Here is a 12,466-nt window from a genome sequence, read left to right as displayed (position 1 = left end):
GTGAAGGTAGGAAAAAAACTGCAAGATTTGGCAATAAATTGGATATGTGAGATGAATAAGAATGAAGAACATAAGATTGCACCAAGGTTGTAAACCTGGGTGACTGAATATGAAGATTAAGGTGCCCTCATCAGTAATAGGGAAGGAAGACAGAGCCAAGATGGTGAAATAGTAGGAAGAAGTATAGTGGTTCTGTTATGTCTCCATAATCTTAAAAGAAGAAGGGGAAATGAAAAGAAGAGGAATACACTAAGGTATAAAAGGAAGAGGAAGTTAAAGAAAAATTATTTCATGCAAGAAGAAGTCTTATGTAAGGTAAAAGAATATGGAATGAAAAGAGCAGAGAGCCCAGGAAAGAGCCTGGGGGGGGTCACTCTGGATTGGTGGGTGTGACTTAGATGAAGAACCAGCATATACGACTGAAAAAGATTGGTCTGACAGATAGGAAGAGAACTAGGGGAGGAGAGATGATTCAGGAGGAGAAAGTGATCAAAAGTAATGCTAGAGTTCATTGTCAGAAACTCCAGTTAGAGGAAAAAAATCCCGATATAAAATCCTAGGGTCCAAAGAAAACACAAGATAGTAGACCGGTGGGAAGCTGCCCTATACCAGGCATTTGAAATACTGGGTAATCTGCAAGTCTGCAACAGAACCCCAGAGAATGAGTAGAAATTTACAAATATGATATACAACAGCCACCACATTGCCCATAGGGGAGTTAGTTGGACTCCTGGGGAAGAGGAGGAAAGAAGCAATAAAAAGTTGAGGAAGAGATCTACAAGAGCCCATCTGTGAGTTGCAAATGGACAGTTGATGCCAAATGCTGGCCCACATGGGGAAGAGCTTAATTGCCATCTGGATGAAGAAGAACCTATATTTACTTTCTTAAGTATTGCAGAAGTGTGCTAATAACTGGGCCTGAGGCTACTGACTGACCCACAGTGGGTGTAGAATGCTTATATGTATGACAGCAGGTCATTGCAGAAATGCTTGGACTAACCAGCCAGTGATTAGACCAAAGACTAGCATATGATATTCCTGGGAGTAATGCTCCAGAAAGTGCCCACTGATGCAGTGTCTATATAGAATGGTACGCTTTGTATGAAGCTCCAACATGTGATGCTGTGTGACATATATGTGTATAGATATATACACACACATAAATACATGTGGGTGATCCCCATATCAGATCTAGGTGGAGTAGTGGGTAGAGTGTGTTAGACTTGAAGATGAGAAGGCCAGAGTTCCAATCCTATCTCAGATACCCTCTAGCTGTGTTGACCTCTCTCAATGGGAATGATAAAAGCACCTACCTCACAAGATTCTTGTGGAGATCAAATAAGATAATATATGTAAAGTACATTTCGGACCTTAACTATATAAATGCTAATTATTGCTGTATGCAATTCTATCCTGGATGTTCCATGTGCTGGCAGTGAGGTGACATAGTAGATAAAGCGCTGGGCCTAGGGTCAGGAAGACTTTTCTTCCTGAGTTCAAATCCAGCCTCAGATACTTACTGGCTGTATGACCCTGGACAAGTCACTTAACCCTGTTTGCCTCAGTTTCCTCATCTGTAAAATGAGCTGGAGAAGGAAATGGGAAACCACTCTAGGACATGACTGAAAAATGACTGAACAGCAAGAGTCACTTAAACCCTTCTGTGTTTCAGTAGCTGCTCTTCTGCAGGAAGAGTGTAGACATAGCCCTACCATTTATTTTGTTGTTGTTCAGAAGTGCGTGACTCTTTGTGACCCAGTGGACCGTCATATGCCAATGCTGTCCATAGGGTTTGCCATTTCCTTCTCGCGTGGATTAAGGCAAACAGAGGTTAAGTGACTTGGTCAGGGTCACACAGCTAGTAAATGTCTGAGGCTAAATTTGAACTGAGATCTTCCTGGTTCCAGGCCCAGTGCTCTATTCACTGAGCCACTTAGCTACCTCACCATTTATTTGGTCCTTTCCTAATTCTGACAGGCAGCATGATATAGTGGACAGAGAGCTGTTCTCAACATAGGGAAAAACCTCGATTCAAGTCCTCCTTTCCCCTCCCAAAGTATATTGGTTCTGTGATCCTGGCAAATCACTTGGCCTCTCAAAGCCCCAAGCAAATTTTTGACTATAAGTTGTAGAATATGCATTGACCGGTAGAGGAAGTTTTATTACCTTTATTGAAATGTATGTGGCGACACCCATTGTCTCCAGTCTGGCTTATTTTCTGAGAAGTGTTTATCAGTCTGTTGAGGAAGCCTCTGTTTCAGGAGCCATCATTCAGTCTGCAACATGTACTTTGATCCAACACTTTGGTTTTTGTATTTCCTACTACACAGTGTGTAGCAATTCATCTCTTAACTCTTAGCCGGGTAGCAGCCCATCCCCTTATTTCTAATCTCATTTCCTCGATGATGCTGCAATTGGGGAGGAGCTGAAAGCCAATGGCCCATCCCCTTTTGTTGACGTGGGCCTATCAGAATCGTCAAACTTATTAGGAAAGGCATCAATGAAAGTGGCATTCATTTTGAATCCTGTGCTGATCTTGAGTGATCAGTCCATCAGTGTACTTCTACCTTGATGTATTTTTTTTAAAAAAAAATTTTTTAGGCAATTGGGGTTAAGTGACTTGCCCAGGGTCACACAGCTAGTAAGTGTCAAGTGTTTGGTCTGAGGCCGAATTTGAACTCAGGTCCTCCTGACTTCAGAGCCGGTGCTCTATCCACTGCGCTACCTAGCCTCCCCTAACCTTGATGTATTTTTAATAAATTCTTTTTAATTTTCTTTTCCTGAGTTTTGCCTTGTTTATCTGGGTGGAAGCCCAAACAAAGAATTTTGCTTTTAACACTTTGAATTTCCCTGTACCAACAAAATCATAAGATTAATTTCTATTCTAATTTGGAGATTTGATCAGTAAAAGATACCGAGTTTCATGGGAGAAAATTAGAAGGTTCAGAGTCTCAGTATTCAATTAGGATAGAAGTTCTTAACCTTTTTTTGTGTCAAAGACCCCTCTGGCAATATGGTGAAGTCTGTGACCCTTCAATTAGAATGATCATGTTAAATAAAAGAAATGCTAATTTCAGTTAGAAGTTAATGAAAATAACAATAAAATTTTCCCCCATCCAAATGTTAAAGACCTGCTGAAACCTATTCATGAATCTCTTGGGGGTCTGTGTATCCCTATTTAAGAACTCCTGCTATTGAGGGTGTGGAGCCAAGATGGCAGAGAAAAGGCAGAGAGACTCACCTGAGTTCTCCCAAATGAATGACCCTCCAAACAACTGTAAATAAAGCCCCAGAATGAATTTTAAAGTGGCAGAACCCACAAAAGGACGGGGCAAAGCTATTTTCTAGCCTAAGGCAGGCTAGGCACTGGTGAAGGCCCAGACTGAGCCTCAGAAAACCAGCAGCATACCTTTGGGGTGACTGAATTAGCAGCAGCGGCTTTCAGGGATCTCAGCCCACAGATGGTAAGAGGGTTGGAGAACTGGTCAGAAGGAGATTACAGGGGTCCCTTTGCTGGCTGTTGCATTGCCCATATACAGATCCAGGTCACAGTCCCAGGGTAAGGAGGAGCATTAGTATACCAGAGCTTGTGCAGAGACCTTAGTTCAGTTCCATGGTGGAAAAGAGTGCTTATGGTCTGTCACAGACCAGAGCACAGACCAGATCGGTGACCACATCTCTCCTTAGATCGTACCACCTTGGAAGAACTGAAAACTCGGACTCCCAGAACTAGTTCTGAGAATAGCAGCAAGAAAGGCCTGAAGCTGAGACAGTGCATCCTCCAACCCAGGAGCAGAGCCCCACTTTGACATGGAGTTAAAAGTCAAGGAATAGGCTGGGAAAATGAGCAAACAACAGCAAAGAACCTGACCATAGAAAGTTACTAAGGTGACAGAGACGATCAAAACACAACTCAGAAGAGGACCACAAAGTCAAAATGGCTACATCCAAAACCTCAAAGAAAAATGTGAATTGGTCTCAGGCCCAAAAAGAATTCCTGGAAGAGATCAAAAAGGAGTTTAAAAATCAAATAGGAGAGGTAGAGGGAAAATTAGGGACAAGAAATGAGAGTGATACAAGAAAATCGTGAAAAAAGAGTCAACAGCTTGATAAAGGAGGCATAAAGAATACTGAAGAAAAAAACACCCCCAAAAACAGAGGTCAAATGGCAAAAGAGGCATAAAAATCCACTGAAGAGAAGAACTCCTTAAAGAACAGAATTGGCCAAATGGAGAAGGAGGTATAAAGGCTCAGTGAAGAAAATAATTCCTTAAAAATTAGAATTGGGCAAGTGAAAACTAATGACTCTATGAGACCACAAGAAACAATGAAACAAAATCAAAAGAATGGAAAAATAGAAGAAAATGGGAAATATTTCATTGGAAAAACAACTGACTGGAAAATAGATCCAGAAGAGATAATTTAAGAATTATTGGACTCCCTGAAAGCCATGATCAAAAAAAGAGCCTAGACATCATCTTTCAACAAATTATCAAGGAAAACTGCCCTGATATTCTAGAACCAAAGGATAAAATAGAACTGGAAAGAATTCACTGGTCACCTCCTGAAAGAGATCCCAAAATGAGAACTCCCAGGAATAGTAAAGCCAAATTCCGTATCTCATAGTTCAAGGCAAAAATTCTTCAAGCAGCCAGAAGGAAACAATTCAAATACTGTGGAGCCTCAATCAAAATAACACAGGATTTAACAACTTCTACAAATAAAGGGTCAAAGGGCTTGGAATATGACATTCCAGAGGGCAAAGGAGCTGGAATTACAACCAAGAATCACCTACCCATCAAAACTGAGTACAATGCTTCAGCTGGAAAAATGGATATTCATTAAAATAGAAGACTTTCAAACATTCCTGATGAAAAGATCAGAGCTAAATAGAAAATTTAACTTTCAAATACAAGAATCAAGTGAAGCATAAAAAGTCAAACAGGAAAGAGAAATCAGAAGAGATTCATGCATTCCTACATGGGAAGGTGATACTTGTTAACTCCTAAGAGCTTTCTCATTATTAGGGCAGTTAGAAGTAGTATACATAGACTGAGGACATGAGTGTGAGTTGAATATGGATGATAGCTAAAAAAAAAATTAAGGGGTGAGAAAGAGGAATGTATTGGGAGAAGAGGAAAGGGAGAGGTAGAATAGGGTAAATTATCTCACATAAAAGAGGCACAAAAGAGCTTTTACAGTGGAGGAGAAGAGAGGGGAGGTGAGGGTGAGCACTTGATCCTTACTCTCATTAGAATTGGCTCAAGGAGGAAATAACATAGACATTCAGTTTAAGAGTAATTCCCCAATTGATAAATGATCAAGGGATATGAACAGGCAGTTTTCAGAAGAAGAAATCAAAGCTATTTATAGTCATATGAGAAAAATTTCTCAATCACTGTTGATTAGAGAAATGCAAATTAAAACAACTTTAAGGTACCACCCCATACCTATCAATTTGGCTAATATGACAGAAAAGGAAAATGACAAATGTTGGAGGGGATGTGGGAAAATTGAGACACTAATAACGATTATTAGTATTAGTGGAGTTGTGACCTGATTCAACCATTCTGGAGAGCAATTTGGAACTATGCCCAAAGGGCTATAAAACCATTCATATACTTTGAATCAGCCATACCACCACTAGGTCTGTATTCCAAATAGTAAAAAAAAGAAAAGGACCTATATGTACACACATATTTATAGCAGCTCTTTTAGCAGCGGCAAAGAATTGGAAATTGAAAGGATGCCCATCAATTGGGCAATGGCTGAACAAGTTGTGATATATGATTGTGAAGGAATACTATTGTACTATAAGAAATGATGAACAGGATGCTCTCAGAAAACTGTAGAAAGACTTACATGAACTGATGCAAAGTGAAATGAGTAGATCAAGGAGGTCATTGTACACAGAAACAGTAATATTGTATGTTGAAGAACTGTGAACAACTTAGCTATTCTCACCAATACCATGATCCAAGACAATTGCAAAGGACTTAGGATGAAAAATATGGGACATCTTCAGTGAAAGAACTGATGGAGTCTGAATGAAGATTGAAGCATTCTTTTTTTTAACTTTATTTTCCTTTTTTTTTTGGTTTGTGTTTTGTTATTTTTTTTATGAGATGACTAATGTGGAAAAATGTTTTGCATAAACTGCACATGTATAATCTATATCAAGTTGTTTGCCTTCTCAATGAGGGAGAAGAGGAGGGAGGGAAAGAATTTGGAACTCAAAATTTTAAAAGATTTGTTTAAAATTGTTTTTACATGCAATTGGGAGAAAATTAAATATGTGTTATTAAAGATGATTAATAATAATTAACATTAATAACTAATGTTGACATAAGATTAGTATATATTATATATATATATATATATTATTAAAGGGGTTCTTAAAGAACCCCTGTTATTGGATCACAGAGCTACCTAGAAAGGACCTTAGAAACCAATCCCTTCATTTTAGGAATGAGGACACTGAGGCTCAGGGAAGTTCATTCAAAGTAGAGTTTGGACCCCAGGTCCTCTGACTTCACAGCTTGTCCTCATTTTCTCCTGCTACACTTCTGTGTCTATGCGTTTTCCAAAAACCATAACCTCTCATGAATCTCAGAGCTGGGTTGTTACTCAAAGGTCTAACCCCTGCCTGGCCAAGAATCCCCACCCATCCATCCATTCCTAGCAAGTAATCATATTCACCTAAAGACCTCCAGTGATGGGAAGCCCACCACATCCATGAAATAACAGAGTCAAGCTATGGCAAATCTGGAGAGCATACTAAAAAGCAAATATAGTTCCTGGCTAACAAAGGTCTATATAGTTATGGTTTTTTTCCAGTCGCATTATATGGCTGTGACAGTTAGACTATAAGGAAAACTGAGTGAATCAAGGTTTTCTCACTATGGTATCCCTTGGATAGCAAGATCAAACCAGTCAATACTTAAAGAAATTAATTCAGACTGGAAGATCAGATACTGAAGCTGAAGCTTAAATACTATGGCCACATAATTAGAAAACACGACTCATTGGAGAAGACCCTGGTGTTGGGAAAGATTGAAGGCAAAAGAAAAAGGGGGTGGCAGAGGATGAGATGGATAGATAGTGTCATGGAGATAATGAACATGAACTTGAACAGACTTTGGGAGATAGTGGAGATAGAAGTACCTGGGATGCTAAAATCCATGGGGTCATGACTGAACAACAATATTTAAATACTCACACTGAAAATTTCACAGTTGAATATACTGAGCTAGTATGAGTTAGTTCCACCATTCCTTGCTTTCAACACTAACTCCCACAATACTCTGGCTCATAGGCAAGCCATTCTATTTCTGGGACGGTTCTAATTGTCAGGAAGACCTTTTTTTTTTTTTGGCAAGGCAATTGGGGTTAAGTTACTTGCCCAGGGTCATACAGCTAGTGAGTATCATGTGTCTGAGGCCGTATTTGAACTCAGCTCCTCCTGACTTCAGGGCCAGTGCTCTATCCACTGCACCACCTAGCTGCTCCAGGAAGACCTTTCCTTATATCAAGGTTGAATTTGCTTCCCTGTAAATTGGGCCCATCAGTTGTTCCTGCTGTCTTCTGGGACCAAGCAGAATAATTCTAAACCCTCTTCCATATAAATGCCCTTTAAATAGTGGAAGGCAGAAGTCAGATCCTCCCATCCCCCCAACCTCATCTCCAACCCCTCTACTTTTCTCTAGGCTGAACATCCTCAGTTCCTGCAATCAACCTGCACGAACCTCATCATTGTTCATGCTATTCCAGCTACTTGAGAGGAAAGTTGATTTTTTCTCCCTTTTCATGGCCTGAGTCTCAGCCGGACTGATATGTTCTACCATATCCTTAGCAAATTGCCTGATTTTCAAAAACAAATACAAAATGCTGGTTGGGTTGGGGGTTGGGATGCCAAATTCATGGAGCCCCTGAAATCTAGCCATCCCCAAGAGGTCCATGGAGAAATTTCAGTGGGGTCTTTAACTTCAAAAGGAAAAAAAATCATATCCTTATTTTCGTTAACGTCTAACTAAAATTTAGCATTTCCTTCAATTATTTAAGAACATTTTCCATAAGGGAGTCCATAGGCTTTACAAGATTGTAAAGGGATTTGTGGCACAAAACAAGGTAAAGAACCCGTGGAATAAGGGAATGGTGGGAAGACTATTGTTTTTCCCTAAATAAAAATTCTAGGTGAAAAAAAAAAAGGGAGTTAGAGGGGCAGCTAGGTGGTATAGTAGGATAGAGCACTGCCCCTGGAGTCAGGAGGACCTGAGTTCAAATCCGGCCTCAGACACATAACTCTCACTTAGCTGTGTGACTCTGGGTAAGTCACTTAACCCCAGTTGCCTCACCCCCCCCCAAAAAAAATGAGTTAAATAACGGCAACCATGTTGGGGTCGAATCTGTTGTGCGCATGCCTGAACAAGGTGAGTGTTTGTAGGTACTTCTAGGATGAGGCCAGACAGTCTCTTTTGCCTTCAGGGCCAATGGTTGAGATTTGTAAGAATATCTATTGTTCCTGTGAAGCTTTTCTCCTTTTTCCCCACTGTCTACATTGTCTTCTCTCTCTCAGATAGTTCTGTTTACTTTAGAGAATGCATGGAAGATAAAGGGAGAAAGCTTCTCAGCGGCACCAAAGTGTGAAGGCAGAGAGGGAGGAGCTGAAGGATGCTTATTGTTTGGATGGAATATGAGACAGGTATTTTAGTTCCACATTTAGCTTTAGGGATGAGGGTGGGACAAGAAGAAAAGGGGACAGAATGAAAAGAGATCAAAGTTGAGGGGAGAGAATCCTGCTACCAAATGACAGCCCTGCCTTATCCTAGCTGTGTAATCATGGGCAAAATCACTTCTCCAGACAGGTTTCCTAATCTGGTAAGTGGTGATCTCTGAGGTCCCTTTCAGTTCTAAATCCTACAATTTCTAACGTCCCCAGACAATTTTTACCACAGCGTTTGGGAAGACAATTATCTTGTTTCCATTTTGACCGCAGGTGTGCGTGTTTAACTGTGTATTGACAGGCAAAGTCACTTTTACCCTCTCTGTGAAGTCTTTGTTTAGGATCTCCTCTATGCTGAGGCTCCCTTTTCCTCTGGGCCTCTCCTGAGTCTGAAGACACTGCGTGAGTCAGAAGTTTGGTGTTTCCTATGCTGCTCTGCCTGGTCCATCTTTCCCCTCCCTGGGCCTCAGAGCATTCCTTGCTGGGATGGGGGAAGGACAGAGAGCAGCTAGGAAAAAAAGAAAAAGTCCATTCCTGTAATCCACACAGGCTGCTAATAATCCTATCCAGTGACTGGCCAGCAAATGGCCCCTGTAGTTCTACTCTAGGCCCCCATTTCTGGCAGCCAGATTGCCATGACTACCTCCATTTTGGCCAGACATCATAATCTTCTATCACCCACCCGGTCAATGAACTCAGGTTTATGGAGAGTGTGGGGCTCTGGATTCAGCCTAATGGCTGCTCCACTCTGGGCTACCCTATCAGAATTTTCTTCTCAGTTACCAGGGTTACAGTTTCCTTGGAGCAAAGAGGAAGAAAGAAAATGTAAGAAGAGAGAAGAGATTCTAAGGAAAGTTGTCCTGTGTTAAAAGAAATCACTGACACAGACAGCAGCCAGCAGGGATGGTATCTTCAGAGTGCATAGAAATAGCTTAAGCAGTGTCCTCCAAAGACTTAGAGGCCTGGAAGCTGAGGGACTCCTAAAAGTTAAACCCAGAAGTCCCAGAATGAAGCTTTTGAATGAGGCCTAATGGCCATGAGATTGACTACCTATTAAATCTGCAAGGTTAATAGAAACAATTATCAGAGCTCCCAAGACTCCATAAAACACTGCATTTATGTAAATTATACACTGCAGCTAAATCCTCTAAATTTTCAAGAGGATTAACTGAAGATCAATTAATCAGCCCATTTGGGATTTAATTACTCATGGAATTCTAATCTGCAGGAGGGTTCCCTAATCAATATATTCCCTAATTATACATCCTCCTCCTGGCTGGCTCCGAGAAAGAATGTAGTGGAGAGAACGTAGGATTGGCCTCCAATCCCAGTTCTTCATCTCCCTCCCAGAGCTCTCTAGGACCAGCTTAATTAACCTGTCTGGGCCTCATTTTCCTCATCTGCCAAATGAGGCAAGAGAAGACTAGATGATCTTTACAGCAGTCCCTTCCAGCTCTGGACAGCTTGGTGGCACAGGGGATAGAGCACTAGGTTTGGAATCAGGAAGTCTCATTTTCTTGAGTTCAAATTTGGTCTTAGACATTCACTAGCTGTGTGACCCTGGGCAAGTCACTTAATTCTGTTTGCCTCATTTTCCTCTGCTGTAAAAATGAGCTGGAGTAGGAAATGGCGAACTACTCTAGTATCTTTACCAAGAAAACCCCAAATGGGGTCATGAAGAAATCTAATTCAACTGAAACAACTGGACAACAATTTCCAGCTCTAAATCCATGCTCTTATAAGCTAGAGTTATTATATCTGAAGAGCTGTCCGAAACCTCCAGACCGCTATAAAACAAAGCATTTGAATATAACCCCCAAATAAGTTAACCCTGCTAAATTTGCAGAAGGTGTCCACTTCTGCAGGAATAATTATCCATGGGCCTCTGGTCTGCCTGGGGAAAATGCAAATGGCAATGGAAAATAACTGAGTTAGAACAAAGGAGGCTAACTCTTCCACTGCCTTACAGTTGGAGTAGTACAAGAAGCTGAAGATTGTTTTCTTTTTTAATTAACAAAGAATAAGGAAACCATTTCTGAAATCCTTGCCTGGGGGATAGAGCCTTTCTAGCTTTACCACTGAGCTAAGCTATTTTAAGAAACATGAAAAAGAACAGCAAACAGGAGGAGGTGGGGAGGGAATTTCACTGTAAGCTTAACAAGGTAGATGTTGCTGTGGAGGATAGAGTTGGCTGGCTGGTACTCAGTCCTTTCTGCTTTCTCTTCCATCCTTGATAGAAGCAGAAGTGGTTCTTCCCAGGCTGTTCCTATCTCCCATCTGGGAACCGGTTTAGGATGTGATTTTCCCCGCTCTGTTCCCTATGATTTTCTCCCTATTATCTATCTCTCTGGTAATTTAATCAGTCATACCTTCTTACAGTTAGCTTGATTTTTAGCTTAGGGACAATATAATCCTCAGATCTGAGTGGTCCTTTTCTCTGTTTTACTAAGTCTGTAACAGGGGGAAAGTTATTAATATAATCAGAATAGTTTAGAGCAATTCCTAACATTTGGAGAAAGGTTTGGCTTTCTGCTCTAATTTAAATTTGTTTATCTCTAGCCAACACCTGACCTCTTTAAATTTGAGGCAAAAATCAGGAAATAGGTTGGAAAAGTAAAGAAGCTGTCCTGTGACAATCACAGGAGGGTTTCTCTCTTAGTTATTGCTGGAGAGATTCTTGCCAGAGTCTTCCTCAATCAACTGATCCTTCACCTGGAAGATGGTCATCTACCCAAGAGCCAGTGTGGCTTCAGAAAGTGCCAAGGAATGGTTGATGTGGTATTTGTTGCCCTACAACTCCAGGAGAAATGTCAGAAGAACAGAGGTCTGTATACAACGTTTATTGAGCTGACCAAAGCCTTTGAGACTGTTAGTCATGAGGGCTTGTGGAAAATCTTGGCAACAGTTGGTTGCTCAAAGTGGCATTCTTGCCTGGGTTCTGGATAATGGATGATGCTCTCAAAAGTTCCCATGCAGCAATGGAGTAAAGCAGTGCTATGTGCTTGCTCCCATGCTTTTTAGCTTGGTATTTTCAGCACTGTTTTCAGATGCCTTCAACAAGAACTGAAACAGCATCAAGGTTAGCTACCACACTAAGGGTAAAATTGTTTAACTTGAAAAAGCTGCAAGCCTGGCAGCAAAGCAGATGATAATGTATATTTTAATGCCATTTTAATGAATAAAACTATATCAATTTCTGAAAGAAAAGAAAAGAAAAGAAAAGAAAAGAAAAGAAAAGAAAAGAAAGAAAGGAAAAGAAAAGAAAAGAAAAGAAAAGAAAAAGCTGCAAGCCAAGACTAAAGTGGAGGGAGAGTTGGTATGTGACTTTTTGTTTGCAGATGATTGTGCACTCAATGCAGCCTCTGAGGCTGAGAAACAACAAAGTAGAGATCGATTGTCTGCTGCTTCTGCTATTTTTGATCTAACAATTAACACCAAGAAAACAGAGGTTTTCCAACAGTCAGCACTGTACCATCTATACACGGAACCATTGGTTATAGAAAATAGAGGAATATTGAATGCTGTGGATAAGTTCATTTACCTTGGCAGTATAGTTTACAAGGATGTACACATAGATGATGAGTTGATGCATACATTGCCAGAGCTAACTCAGTGTTTGGGAGGATCTGAAGAAAAATGTAGGAGAGAAAAGGTATTAGGCTGCCTACCAGACTGAAGGTCTACAGAGTGATTGTGCTGACCTCATTTTTGTATGCCTGTGAAACCTGGACAGTACAACTGTGC

The sequence above is a fragment of the Phascolarctos cinereus genome, unplaced genomic scaffold (genome assembly GCF_003287225.1).
Source record: "Phascolarctos cinereus isolate Bilbo 61053 unplaced genomic scaffold, phaCin_HiC Scaffold_4;HRSCAF=312, whole genome shotgun sequence".
NCBI classification, from domain to species: domain Eukaryota; kingdom Metazoa; phylum Chordata; class Mammalia; order Diprotodontia; family Phascolarctidae; genus Phascolarctos; species Phascolarctos cinereus.
This window is presented reverse-complemented; position numbering follows the sequence as displayed.